This window comes from Podarcis vaucheri (assembly GCF_965113315.1).
Source record: "Podarcis vaucheri genome assembly, chromosome: 2".
Classification (NCBI taxonomy): Eukaryota; Metazoa; Chordata; class Lepidosauria; order Squamata; family Lacertidae; genus Podarcis; species Podarcis vaucheri.
Window position 1 is genome coordinate 133,683,797 of NC_138760.1, and position 13,045 is coordinate 133,696,841.

Genomic DNA, 13,045 nt, shown 5'->3' on the forward strand with positions numbered 1-13,045 from the left:
ATGGGAACTAGGTCCTGTTGCTTTAACCCGTAGACCCGTTGGCTCCAAGGGCGTGAAAGGTTTACTATGGGAGAGGAATTCTCTGGATAATGTGAAGGGTTGACACCTGCGAGGGAAGTTATGTATATCCAGCCAGTGATGTTATCTCCCTGTTAATTGCCCAAAGGAGGTGCATCTGCATAAGCTCCAAGAAAGGGAGGAAACATCTTTGATGTAGGCTCTGGAGCCTTAATTGGCCCAGCTGTCAGAAGTTAAAATTATTAGCCCACAAGCTGGTTATTGGAGAATTCAAATGTAACCAAGAGTGGTGATTGGGCCTGGGGGATCTGATTCCATGTGCAAATTAGGGATAAAAGATCTTGAGAATGGCTGGGAAGGTGTGCTCTGCAATCCGCAAAATCGCCCTGCTGCTGATGTTCCACCTAAGCAGCCGTTCTTTTGTGATGAAGATTTTCTAAGACCTCTGAATGCGGATCTCTGAAGGACACTGAACTATCCTATCTTTGCCTTAGAGTGTAGAAGTGAGTATTAGCTAGCTATATTTTGCAACGTTTTTATTTTCTCTTTACTTGTAATCTACCAAAATATGTGCCTGCTTTTTAGCATGTTCTTTATGTTTTAAAATAAATTTTAAGCAAGAAACTTTCTCTTGTCTTGTGTGTGCCTATCCGGGGAAATAGCTAAATCCAATGCCTAGCTTCTTGGTTGCGCCTTACTAAAGAATTTCTGCCTGCAAGCTTGTGGAAGCAACTTGTAGTTTGGAGTTAACCAGTAACAAAGAAGCACAGCCGTCTCCCTTGAGCTGTGGCTTAAGGTAACCCTGGGACAAGGGAGTGGTGGCAGCCTTACCAGTTCTGTTTCGTCCTGTTTCTGAAAAGGTAAAAGGGTCTGCCAGTGATACGGAAGGGGGGGCATGTCTTCTTTACCTTCTTCGCTACAATATATCCATTTATTCCCAATTGTCAATGTCAAAAGAGACTAAAATCTATAAAATTCATAGAAACTCAACGTGCCAATTTGCTCAATTTCTCTAGGACCCCATGACACCTCCTCTGTCCTCCATCATCCCTCAAGCAAGGTGTCAAGACCCTAATCCTGTCAAATCACTCTGCCAAATCTCCTCCGGGCAATGCCAGTACATGGATCATTGTCTTCTCATCACTGGTACTCAGGATGTGCTTATCTGCGCATATCTCCAGCTCTGCATATCCCCCCTCCCTCCTCCATATGTTAATCCATGTAACCCAACCTCTTCTTAATGTATTCATGATGTAACCTGTGTAACCCAACCTCTTCTTAATGTATTCATGATGTAACTGGGATGTATTTTGCACTGTATTCTGGGACATAGAGGGAAGTTTCAAAAGTTCATGTCACCCCTTTCTCGCTGTTCAATCTCGCCTTGAACCTGTTGCGCAATAAACTTGGATATTCTGCAGCTTGCTCCTGTCTCCGGCTGAGCTCCTTTTCCTCCGCAGGGACCCGCGGACTTAGTCCGACGAGCTGGGTGGCAGAGCAGCCTCGCACCCAGATTTTGCCGTAACATCCAGCCTTGCTCCAGAAACCTGGTCTGGCCGAAGAGCAAAGACAGGTGAGGGAGGGGCTAATGGTTGGGGACCAGTTTACCACAGGACCTGATCTGCTGCGGAGGGTGCATGGCAGGCGACTGAACTCTGATGCGACAACCTGGAAGTCCCAGAGCGGTGCATCAGTTAGAATGGGATGCTTAAGAAACCTCTACAGATTCTCAAAGGGGAGAAGAAAACATTTAGATGTATGGAGTGTTTGACGTATTTCTCTCAGAGTTCACTTTCCTTCCCATCAATGAACTCAGATAATGGGAAAGCAGTCTTAAATGCATGGAGTGCATGCGAAGTTCTGGTATTTGTATATAAAGTTGTATAGACAGGTCTTTAAAGAAATGAAGGTCATGTCTCACAAGTATAATAGCAGATATAATGTTAGATAGGGAGGGGGAGAATCTGGAGTGCTGGGGTGAGTGATGATGGGCTGAGAGCCAGCTGATTTTGGGGCCTTGGTGGAGAGAGTTGGAAATGTTGGTGTTAGGAGTTGTGGTGGTAGTTTGGGAGCAGGGTTGGTGGGATTAGCATTATAGGAACAGCACCATAACTCCCATTGATGGAACAACAAAGACACAAAAAGACGAAAAGCATCTTGTACATTTTGATGCTATGGCCTGTTGGCTACACAAATAAAGTCTATTCATTCATTCATCTTATACATAGACTGAAAGGGCTTAAGCTCAGTGAGAAAGAGGAGGATTGGTTTGAGAAGACACTGAATTATTTGGGTAGGTTTGAACAATTTGGGGCAATTAAAATGTTTAAAGTTAAATAAACCTTGTGGAGGGAGGAGCGTTAAGGTACAGTGGTGCCCCGCAAGATGAATGCCTCGCAAGACGGAAAACTCGCTAGACGAATTTCCTATGGGCTTGCTTTGCAAGACGAAAATGTATTGCGAGTTCCTGCGGGGTTTTTTTCCTCCCCCCTTTTTCTAAGCCGCTAAGCTGCTTATCCGCTAAGCCACTAAAAGCTGCTAAGTCGCTAATAGCGCTAATCCGCTAAGCCGTCAATGGGCTTGCTTCGCAAGACGAAAAAACCGCAAGACGAAGAGACTCGCGGAACAGATTCTTTTCGTCTTGCGAGGCACCACTGTATATAGAATTGTACATATGTTATTATTGAATATTATTGAATATGTATATTATTGAATATTGTATAGGTAAAGGTAAAGGTACCCCTGCCCGTACGGGCCAGCCTTGACAGACTCTGGGGTTGTGCGCCCATCTCACTTAAGAGGCCACGGGCCAGCGCTGTCTGGAGACACTTCTGGGTCACGTGGCCAGCGTGACATCGCTGCTCTGGCGAGCCAGAGCCGCACACGGAAACGCCGTTTACCTTCCCGCTAGTAAGTGGTCCCTATTTATCTACTTGCACTCGAAGGTGCTTTCGAACTGCTAGGTTGGCAGGCGCTGGGACCGAGCAACGGGAGCGCACCCCGCTGCGGGGATTCGAACCGCCGACCTTTCAATCGGCAAGCCCTAGGCGCTGAGGCTTTTACCCACAGTGCCACCCGCGTCCCAAATATTGTATACCCAATGTATTTTTTATTAATCTTGGCAGCCACTTTATCTTGGCAGCCACTGATGTAGCGACTTGCTTCGTATTTAGCTATTCCATCTCTTTCCATTTGCCAGAGGGGTTTATATCTTGGAACTTTCTGTGTGGAATATATTTTAAGGTTGGTGTTTCCCTTCCTGTTGTAATCTATTATTTCCTGTATTCCCCACCCCAACCCCACTCCGAGAACTTGATTCTTGCTGTGCCATCGACTCTCCCATCTTTCATTGGCATTTTGCCTTTTCCCAGTAGTGATGTATGGAAGTGAGAGGTGGACTGTAAAGAAGGTTGATTGCTGAAGAATTGATGCTTTTGAATTATGGTGCTGGAGGAAACTCCAGCACCATAATTGGACAATGTTCTCGAAGCTACCAGCATGAGTTTGACTAAACTGCGGGAGGCAGTGGAAGACGGGAGTGCCTGGCGTGCTCTGGTCCAGGGGGTCACGAAGAGGTGGACACAACTAAACGACTAAACCACAACAACAAGGGCTGACTTCCAGCTTTCCATTACTAATTACCATCCATTAATAATTATTTTACATTAGGAATTATTTTTCTTGAGTGAAGGATTGCCACAACATAAAACAATGTAGTACATGTATAGAGAAAGAACAAAGGCTGTTAGGATTTCAGGCTCCCCAATGCTGATTTTATGTTTGATATATTTCACACGCCTGTCTGAGTGGAGTGTGAGAAAGGAAGACTGTCTTATCTCCCTTCCGGTGTGAGTGTGAGACTGTGAAACTACTTTCACTTTTATGTCGTTCTGTTTTGTTGTTGGAGCTGATGAGAATGGATGCCATTATGCATATGTATGTAAATGTTATGTAAATAAATAGTAGTTTAGAACTACGATGCTTCTTTCTTCTGCTGTGTTAAGCCAGAAGGCTAGTGTGCACAAATCAAGATGGTTTATGTTGCTGGAGAAGGGGATGCCTTTTCCAGAGCTATGCTCACCGGAGGACGCTCGGAGGGAGATCCGGAAGGGGCGCTGCAGGTAGGCCAGAGCGTTTTCCAACAAAGGCTTCCCTTCACTCACCTTCCAATCCGGCCAGACAGGAAGGACTGGCCTCCTAGCTGTGAATCTTGCATGAAGGGGGAAGGTGGCAGAGCAGAGAGTGGGCAGTGCCAGAGAGACCTCAATGCAATGGGGAGGTGGCCTAAGTGTGTGTTAAATGCTTCACTGGAAGCTCCTATCACATTATCCCCAAGATAACACACCTAGGGGAGAAATCCTGTGGATGTCTATAGTGTGCAGGTCCCAGACTTAAGGGTCAACTTTCTACAAATCCACAAGCTGCCTGGAGGCAGGAGCCACCTCTGAGCATTGAGGCAGCCAAGAGGAAGCTTCCTTTGAAGGTCATAGGGGCATGTGGACCTGGTGTGGCCAGTTTTCAGGGCTCTTTCCAGGAATGGCTGAACCCATCCTTCACAAGTGAGGCCTGGTGTGCTCTCAAAGGGGTGGGGGAGGGAGGGAGAGGCCCAAAGTCTCTGCCTCCTCCACACCCCCTGGGGTTTAGCCTGTATCTGGACTGCACCACTTCAGCCTGCAAGGAAGACCCTCTTTCCTGGGACACATCACATTGATTCCACCACTTGGGGAAGCAGACCAAGTCAGGGGGGAGGAGATGTCCAGCCAGGACCCTCCTCCCTTGGGAGAAGGAGGGCACTGGGGAGCAGTCCATCCTGCCAGCTGCCTCCCCTGCAGTCTGAGGCGGGACAGATCCTGCCCAGCCATAGATCCACCACTCGGGAGGAGTGCAACTTGCGCTATTGATGCTCCCCTGAGATTTCCTGTAACAGGAATAGCAGCTCCGCTGGGTCACGTCCTTGCATAACAGAATGAGTAACAAAATGAACTTCAACAGGGACAAATGTCAGGTCCTGCACTTAGGCAGGAAGACCCACCTGCACAAATAGAGGGTGGGGGACACCTGGCTGACTAGCAGTACATGTGAGAAGGATCCAGGGGTCTTGGTGGACCACTAGCTTAACCTGAGTCCGCAGGGTGATGCAGCAACAAAGAAAGATTATTCTAGGCTGTAGGGTAGGACTCGAACCCATGGCCTCACTGCAAGAAAGGCGATTCTGACTAAACCTTTGCCAGCAAGAGCTTTTTGGCAGGGGAAGAGACTCCCATGAGAGGGGATGATGCTCTGGCTCTGTCTTCAAAGGGGGAGAGGAAGGGGGGAGCCCTGGATCTGGAGAGGAGGGGCGGCGGAAGAGCTCTTTGCTACGAATGGGGAAAACCTTTGCATTTCAATCTTGCCTTTGAACCAAAGCTGTCCTGCGAGCAGCTCACACAAAATCAGTGGATACATATATACATATAATGGCAAGGGATAAGCCCATTTAGGGTGGTCCTAAGTTACTGCTCCGGGTCACAAAAGGGCGCAGCAACTCCGGTCTACTTTGCGGGGCTGTTGTAACAGGGACCCCCTGCGCCCCGGCCCTGCCTCCCCCCCCGTCGGGAAATGGTGGTGAGACTGACCGGACCCCCCCCGGAAAGGGATTAAAAGGGAGGGGGGATATCACCTTCCTGCCCCGGAGGGTTTTTTCCCGGTTGGGGGGGGTCTCCTTCCCTGCCGCCTCCGGGGATCGAACCCGGGACCTTCTCAGGAGAGAATCAGGAAAACGGAGCTGGTTTGGAAGGAGGAGAATTTGTCTGTCCTGGGAGGGAGGGGCCACTCATTCCTCCCCCCCGGGTCAGTGAGCTCCGCTTCCTAGAGAGGCAGGAAGGGAGGGGCCTGATCCACCTTCTGGAAGAGGAGCAGCTTTGTGGAGGAGGGAAAAGAGTGTTATTGGTTTCAGAACTCACAGAGTTAAGGAGTTCTGGTGACGTCTCTTCCCTGAGGCGTGGTTAGAAACACATACGGGGAGTGGTTTGATGCCGAGTGTTTCTGTCTGGTTTCGCTCTCGCGGAGAGAGGATGAAAGATGGGTGAGCTTTCACCGGGTTTGAAGTTAAGCTGTTAAACTTCATGATTAAAGGCCAAGAAGATAAGGAACGCCTTTGTGTCTGATTTATTACCCACATGCTGCATTGCTTCACCGCTGTGTTTTCTCTGCTAACGGCAAGAGGCTGGGGCCGGAAGGACTTTTGCATGAGCACGGACAGTGTGCAAGAGCTGCAAAGGGAAGCGTGCTGGACTCCGTGGATTGTTGTTCTTGGCACTCGTGGCAACTTTGCCTCTTCGCAGCCATAGGTTATGGGTGGTTGCAAACGCTTTGAAGCTTTGCAGGAACGTCCCACATGTGGGGGAGCCAGCAGGAAAAGGTTGCTGGAGCCAGCTGAAGCTGGAAGGAGCTCGCTGGGAGAAGAAGCGGTCTGCCTGAGCCGATCTGCCGGGAGCCGGAGGAAGCTGTTGCTGTCGTGAGTAAGCTTACCCCGGGGGAGGAGATGGCTCAGTCTCAGGAACATGGCTTTGAGCTTAAGCTGCCATGTGAAAAGTTAACAATCCAAATGTGGTTGGAGTGGAGTTATTTAGCAGAGTTGTCTCTAGTTGGAGCCAATCTCTGGGAATTGGTGAAACCGATGTCTGCGTCAGCTGCGTCAGCTTTTACAAGCCAACGTGAAGCTGAGGAGCGTGTTCTGGCGTTTCTGGCTGATAATGTATGTGCTGATTTGAGGCCCATAGTTCTGAATGCAAGAAGGCCGGGGGTCGCTTGGCTAGCTCTACAGGAAGTGTGTGAAGCTGTGGGCGGAAGCAAGGGCCGGGAAATGGCTGCATCAGAACAGGGAAGGCCAGAGGGCACTAACCACCTTCGTGGAAGCCAGTGCACAGCTGGGAAAGGCTGTGGGACCCCTGAGGGGGGCGAAGGGACTATCACCACTGCTGCTGTTGCTGCCAGTTTTGCAGAGTCTAAAAGCTGCGTGGGTGATGCAACGTGTCTGCGTGAGGAGCTTGGAGAGAGGCAAGCTGCTGGGGGCCCTTTACCCACCACTGGGGGTGCAGGAAAGCGTCCTGGGAGCCCTGGGAGCAGTGGGGGGGCGGTGCGGAGTAAAAGCACAGACAAGCCTCTTTTTCCAAAGGCTGCCAAGAGTTGTTTGTGTCGAAAGTCGAAGCCTGGGAAACAAGACACTGCTAGATGCGTCAAGGTTAGCCATCTGCTGCAGTTGTCTGGGAACTATGAGATAAGTCCAGTCTTCGGAGCAACGGGAGAAGTTGTGGTTTCGGACGCTGCCAAGGACAGGAGCTGCAGCGGGACGTTTGTTGGCATGGCAACGCTACAGAACAATGCCAACAGGGACACAGCTGTGAAGTGGGTGCTGGATTCTGGTGCCAGTCATCACCTCATTGGAACGCCATCTGCTGGGGAGCTGCGGAATTGCAGGGCTGTTTTACCTGGAACTGCTGTGACTTTAGCTGACGGCACAAAACGAAAAGTCTCTAATGCCGCAAATGTATATGTTTCTGTTTTGCAGGCGGAGCTGGAGTGCTTCATTGTACCAGGGATGAAGTGTTGCCTGTTATCGATACCTGCTCTGGTGAAGCAGGGGTACAAAATTTGTTTTGAAAATGATACCTGTTCCATTTTCAGAGGGGGGAGACATCTCGTCAACGTGGAATGCAAGAACAATCTCTTTGTTCTGGAAACTCCTCTGGAGGGTGGTGGGAATGCAGGAAAAGCACAGGCGCAGTGTGCTAGTGTTCCCAGCCATGATTCATGTGTTCACTTATGGCACAAGAGAATGTCTCATGCTTGTCTGGAAGATGTTAAGAGGCTGCCAGGCTGCACCAAAGTTTGTAAAATCACACCATGTGAGGGATCCTTAGTGTGCAGGGCATGCAGCAAGGTTCAAAGGTGCAGGTTTCCCGGGGTAAAGAGGGTAACCACAAAACCTTTTGAGTTGGTTCACACAGACCTTACAGGGCCCATGAAGTGTGAGAGTCTGGGTGGGGCCAGGTTTTTGCTAACGATGGCAGATGATTTTTCTCAGAATTTATGGTGTTTCTCTCTCAGGTCACAGAGGGAGGCTGCGCAACTGATCCAGGATTGGGTTGCGGAGGTGGAACTAAGGTTCTCCACCAAGGTGCAAGAGTTCAGAAGCGACCGTGGGTCACAGTTCACGGGGTCTGCTCTGAAGGAGTTCTTCAAGGAAAAGGGAATTTGTCACCAGGTGACAGGTGCAAAGTCTCCTCAAGAGAGAGGCGTGACAGAGCGCAGGAATGAAGCACTGGCTGAAGCTGTCAGGGTTTTACTGTGTGACTCTGGGCTGCCTCAGAGCTATTGGAGTGAAGCTTGGAAGTTTGCCAGCTTTGTTTTTAACAGGTCCTACAATCACGATGTAGGTGACACACCGTATTTTCTGTTGCACAAGCAAAAGCCACAGGTGCATTTCTTCCGTTCGTTCGGTTCGAGGGCCTCAGTGCCGATACCAACAGCACAACGGAAGGAGGGTGGTCCTAGGTGCCAGGACATGATCTTCTGTGGGTATGATCCTGCAACAAATGGGTGGAAGTTTGCATACCCAGAGGGTGATCAGACCAAGCTGCTGGTCAGCAAGCATGCTGAGTTCTTTGAGCAGGGGGGTTGGTCACGGCCTAGGGGTGGTTCTGATTTTCTCTCAGAATGCTTGTCCGATTCTGAGGGGGAGGAAAGGGAAGAAGGAGAGCCAGAGGCGGAGCCTGTTGCTGAAGACCAGGTTGCTGATGATGGTCAGGCACAGGGGTGGGTTTCTCCACAGGTTAAGAGGGAACCCAAGAGCGAGCCTTCATCTCCTGTTAGCCAAGTGCAGGAGGCCCGAAGACGCAGCAAGTCAGAGGGGGAGTCTTCTGAGCTTGCTGGAGACACACTTGCTGACCCCAGTGGGTCAGGAGGAGCGCCCAAGGTTGTGCTCCGGCGGTCAGCTCGGACCACAAAGGGGATTCCACCTGGGAGGTTTCAGGTCACCAGTGCGTGGGTTGGTTTCGCACAGTGTGATTCTGGGAGTGTGGAAGGGATTCAACAATTGCCTGGGATAGATGCCAGTGGGAGGCAAAAGGCAATGGGAGGTGAGTTGAACTCAAAGAGGTCTGTAAATAGGGGTTCACAGTTTCCCTTAGGGTTCGAGACGAGAGGGGGTGTTATTGGTTTCAGAACTCACAGAGTTAAGGAGTTCTGGTGACGTCTCTTCCCTGAGGCGTGGTTAGAAACACATACGGGGAGTGGCTTGACGCCGAGTGTTTCTGTCTGGTTTCGCTCTCGCGGAGAGAGGATGAAAGATGGGTAAGCTTTCACCGGGTTTGAAGTTAAGCTGTTAAACTTCATGATTAAAGGCCAAGAAAATAAGGAACGCCTTTGTGTCTGATTTATTACCCACATGCTGCATTGCTTCACCGCTGTGTTTTCTCTGCTAACGGCAAGAGGCTGGGGCCGGAAGGACTTTTGCATGAGCACGGACAGTGTGCAAGAGCTGCAAAGGGAAGCGTGCCGGACTCCGTGGATTGTTGTTCTTGGCACTCGTGGCAACTTTGCCTCTTCGCAGCCATAAAGAGGTGCGAAATATATCTATATATTGGGGGGGGGGAGAAGGAGGCGCTTTTCCTCCCCCTGAATCTGCAAACAGGGCAGCTGGGAAGGGGGGGCAGGATTTGGGGTGGGGGTGAAATCTGGGGCGGATCTGGGGTTCCGGCGTGCGGGGGAGAGGCTGGTTTAGGCGCTGGGGGGGAGAAAGGAGCCCCTCCCCCCGAGGAGGCGCCTCCTTGGAGACCCCCAGCCCTTTGTCTTGCGGGGAAGGAAATGGGAATAGCAGAGCGAGCAAGGGAGGGGGGAGAGGAGATGCTCAGCTGCCCCCCCCCCGGGAAGGAAATGGGACTTGAACCCAGGCCCCAGTTCCGGCTCCCCCCCCGGCAGGAATCCCTGGGGCGCCGCCATCCTGGCTTGGTGGGTCCCCTTTGGGGGGAGAAGGGTTAATGGGGGCGAGAGAGGCCTGGATGGAGACCCCCCCCCCGTGTCCCTCCTGGGATGGGGAGAGATTTGGCAGGAAGGCTGAGCCGGCCAGGGGGGCCTTTGGGGAAAGGGGACCCTGGGGGGGCGGAGGGAGGAGGAAGTTGGGGGGCGGAGGGAGGGAGGGAAGCATCCCTGGGGGAGGAAGGGAAGCCATCTTGGAGAAAGAGAGAGGGACGGGGGGGCCGCCTGCCTTGACTTCTCCCTCCTGCCCAGGAATCTGCCAGGACTCCGCGTAGACCAGGGAGAGATCCCTGAGCAGGAGCCCCGATCCAGCCACCCTCTCCTCCCTTGTAGCTCAGTCTTTGCCCTGCCTCAAGTCCCAGATCAGGAGCTGCAGGGGGCGCTGGGGGCTGTTAGAGTCCAACCATGGGGGGAAAGAGGAAGCCCCCTTTATTATCCCCCCCCTTTGAGGCTTCTCTCTGGGCAATTCCAGTCTCTCCCACATTCCTGGGTTTCCGTGGAGAAGCATCTAAAGGGCTCCCCCCCCCCCCAGAGACACCTGGGCCCAACTCCTTCTCTCCCTTCAGCCAGGTTTCCATTATTCCCACTATATCAGATCTCTTAACTCTATGGGATTCAAGATTGTTATGGAAATGGGTGGGTTCCCGTGCTCCCCCCTCAAGAGCCTGCCTTATTATTATTATTATTACAGTGGTACCTCAGGTTACATACGCTTCAGGTTACAGACTCCGCTAACCCAGGATGAGAACAGAAATTGTGGTCCAGCGGCGCGGCAGCAGCAGGAGGCCCCATTATGTTAAGAACACTTTCTTAACCACCGGAACGAATTGAGTACTTAACCCGAGGTACCACTGTACTGCAGTTTCAGTTATTGTTCTTTGTTTATTTAATCTATTGGTTGCTTTCTCTTGCCCTGGGCAGCCCAAAGGGACTTACAACCAGTTGTTGTTGTTGTTGTTGTTGTTGTTGTTATGTTCCACGGTGACACTCCAAGGCCTTCTTTGTCGTGTTTCCTGTATTTTGGGGGAAGAGACAAGGCTGTTCTCGGGGCCTGCTCCCCCACGAGGGAAACTGAGGCAGCCCCCTCAGGCAGGAGATGCAGGGAGGGGCAAGGAGGGGAGGGAGCGGAGTCCCAGTTGGCCAGCCCTGATTTAACCCTCTATCCTCTCATCCAGTGGTAGGTGCTGTTCCATTGCCAGTGTCCAAGACACAATGCAGCCGCCTTGGGAAGTCAATGGTGCAGGATGATTTGGGAATGTGTGCAGTTGGTGGGACTGTATCAGGAAGATGTTGGAGATCACGGAGGAAGGAGGAAACGAAATACAGATATTCAGCGTTTTCAGGGGAGGGGGAAGAAGGGGAAAGTTTGTCCCACCAGATAAGACTCCCATCCTCCCTGGCCATGGGCCATCCTTGCTTGGGCAGGTGGTACTTTGAGTCCAACCACATCTGGAGGGCCAGAGGTGCCTCAACTCAGCATAGAAGGTTCCTCTAGGGCTCAGTGTTACTTGGGAGTTGGTGGAACAGGATCTTAGGGGTTCTTGAGACATTTCTGAGGGATTATGATTGGTATCCAGACCCTAACAGTATAAAGCCAAGGTGTCCCCACTGAGCAGTATATCAAGCCTGCTGCCCCCCGGGGAAGACCTTCTGAAGGAAATGCTTTGTCCCCAAAGTTGCTTCCTTCCTTTCTCCGCTGCTGCTGCTGCCCACACTAAAGAAATGTCTGGATGAAATCCCAGGGATGTCTGGCTCCTATTACAAAGAGATCCAGTTGATATTCTAGAATAAAGTGTGGCTAAGATTCCGAGTCACAATTGTGGCTGAGAAATTCAGCCAGGGAATATGAAACTGATTTGAAGATTGGTTTCTTCTTTACATATTATTATTATTATTATTATTATTATTATTATTATTATTATTATATTACATTCAGGTGGACACACCACTGGTTTCATCTCTTCTTTTCTTTCCCACAATCAGTGTTATTCACCATTAATACTCACCTTTTTCAGTGTCACACATATTTTTATCTTGTGATCTTCAGTTGAAGAGAGGTATACAAATTTAATAATCCCCAGTTGGAGCAGAGCTAGAATATCCAGAAGCCCTTGGCCATCCACGGCAAAGGAGGAAGAACAGTGAGAGAGAACTGAACAGGGAATCTCCACTAAAGATAAGCCAGTGTCAGGAGGCGGGTGCGAGACCCGGCGGCATATAATTATTATAAATCATAATTGGGGTGGGTGTCTCAATCTGGCCTTCCCAGCAGTCAGGCTCCAGCTGCTTTCCTTCTGCATCTCCAGCTCTCTCCATTCAAGAATGCAAGGCTGAGAGGTGGAGGTCCCACCCCAAGAACATTCTCCCACTGAGCACTCCTTCAACCGACCACAAGCACCAAGCCTTGTCACTAGACTTACATATGGGTCTCCCAAAATGGTCAGTATGGACCTCCTGAGGCCAAAGGGAATGTGCAGGTGATTAATAACGATCTAGAGGTCGAAGGGGACAAAATGTGGCCCAAGGGGTGGAGGATTATTTTCGATAGTTTTATTGCTTTATCGTTCGGCGCCCAGCCACACTTTCCCTGCGAGCCTCTGCAGGTTGTAAAGCAATTAGCAAAGTTGCACAGCGGTCGCGTGTTGAAAGAGCAGTAAATCAGTGCCAAACGTTTCTTCTGTCCTAATATCTCTTTATTGGAACAAAATAGCGTATTTACAATCTCCAATAGCCATCCGTGTTAAGCTGCATCTTCTCTCTCTGCTTGCAGCTCTGTAACAGAATGCTTTCGATTTCCACTCAGTACACAGCATTCCAAGCTGCTTTCGTCACCTCCTGGCTTACCTCCCTTGTTGTCTCCTCCTCTCAGGCTCCAGGCACAGAAGGTTAACCCTTCACTACACCCAACAGATTATTGTGCAGAGGATGAAGAACTTCATGGTGAACTTAGGACCCTGATGAAAATTGGCCAGGTTCATAGACATAGAGCAGCTCCCTTTCCTGTGAGAAA

At 50.5% G+C, this 13,045-nt stretch overlaps 3 protein-coding genes across 4 annotated transcripts in view; all 3 read left to right on the top strand.

The window, feature by feature from the left end:
• LOC309525831 (uncharacterized protein) overlaps window positions 1-13,045 on the top strand; it is a 71,458-nt gene that overhangs the window by 56,544 nt on the left and 1,869 nt on the right. The window contains exons 3-4 of one of the 2 annotated variants that reach the window (XM_082211442.1): window positions 10,754-10,880; window positions 12,905-13,037. The exons of the other annotated variant lie outside the window; for it this stretch is intronic. The gene's annotated coding sequence lies outside the window, so the exon portion shown is untranslated. The remainder of the gene's footprint in view (window positions 1-10,753; window positions 10,881-12,904; window positions 13,038-13,045) is intronic. 2 annotated transcript variants of the gene reach the window in all.
• The window catches only part of LOC309525820 (uncharacterized protein), a 94,849-nt gene that overhangs the window by 43,594 nt on the left and 38,210 nt on the right, over window positions 1-13,045 (top strand). The window lies entirely within an intron of this gene.
• Window positions 1-13,045, top strand: part of LOC309527593 (uncharacterized protein) — a gene marked incomplete at its 3' end in the record, with an annotated part of 48,133 nt that overhangs the window by 16,334 nt on the left and 18,754 nt on the right. The gene's annotated exons all lie outside the window — the stretch shown is intronic.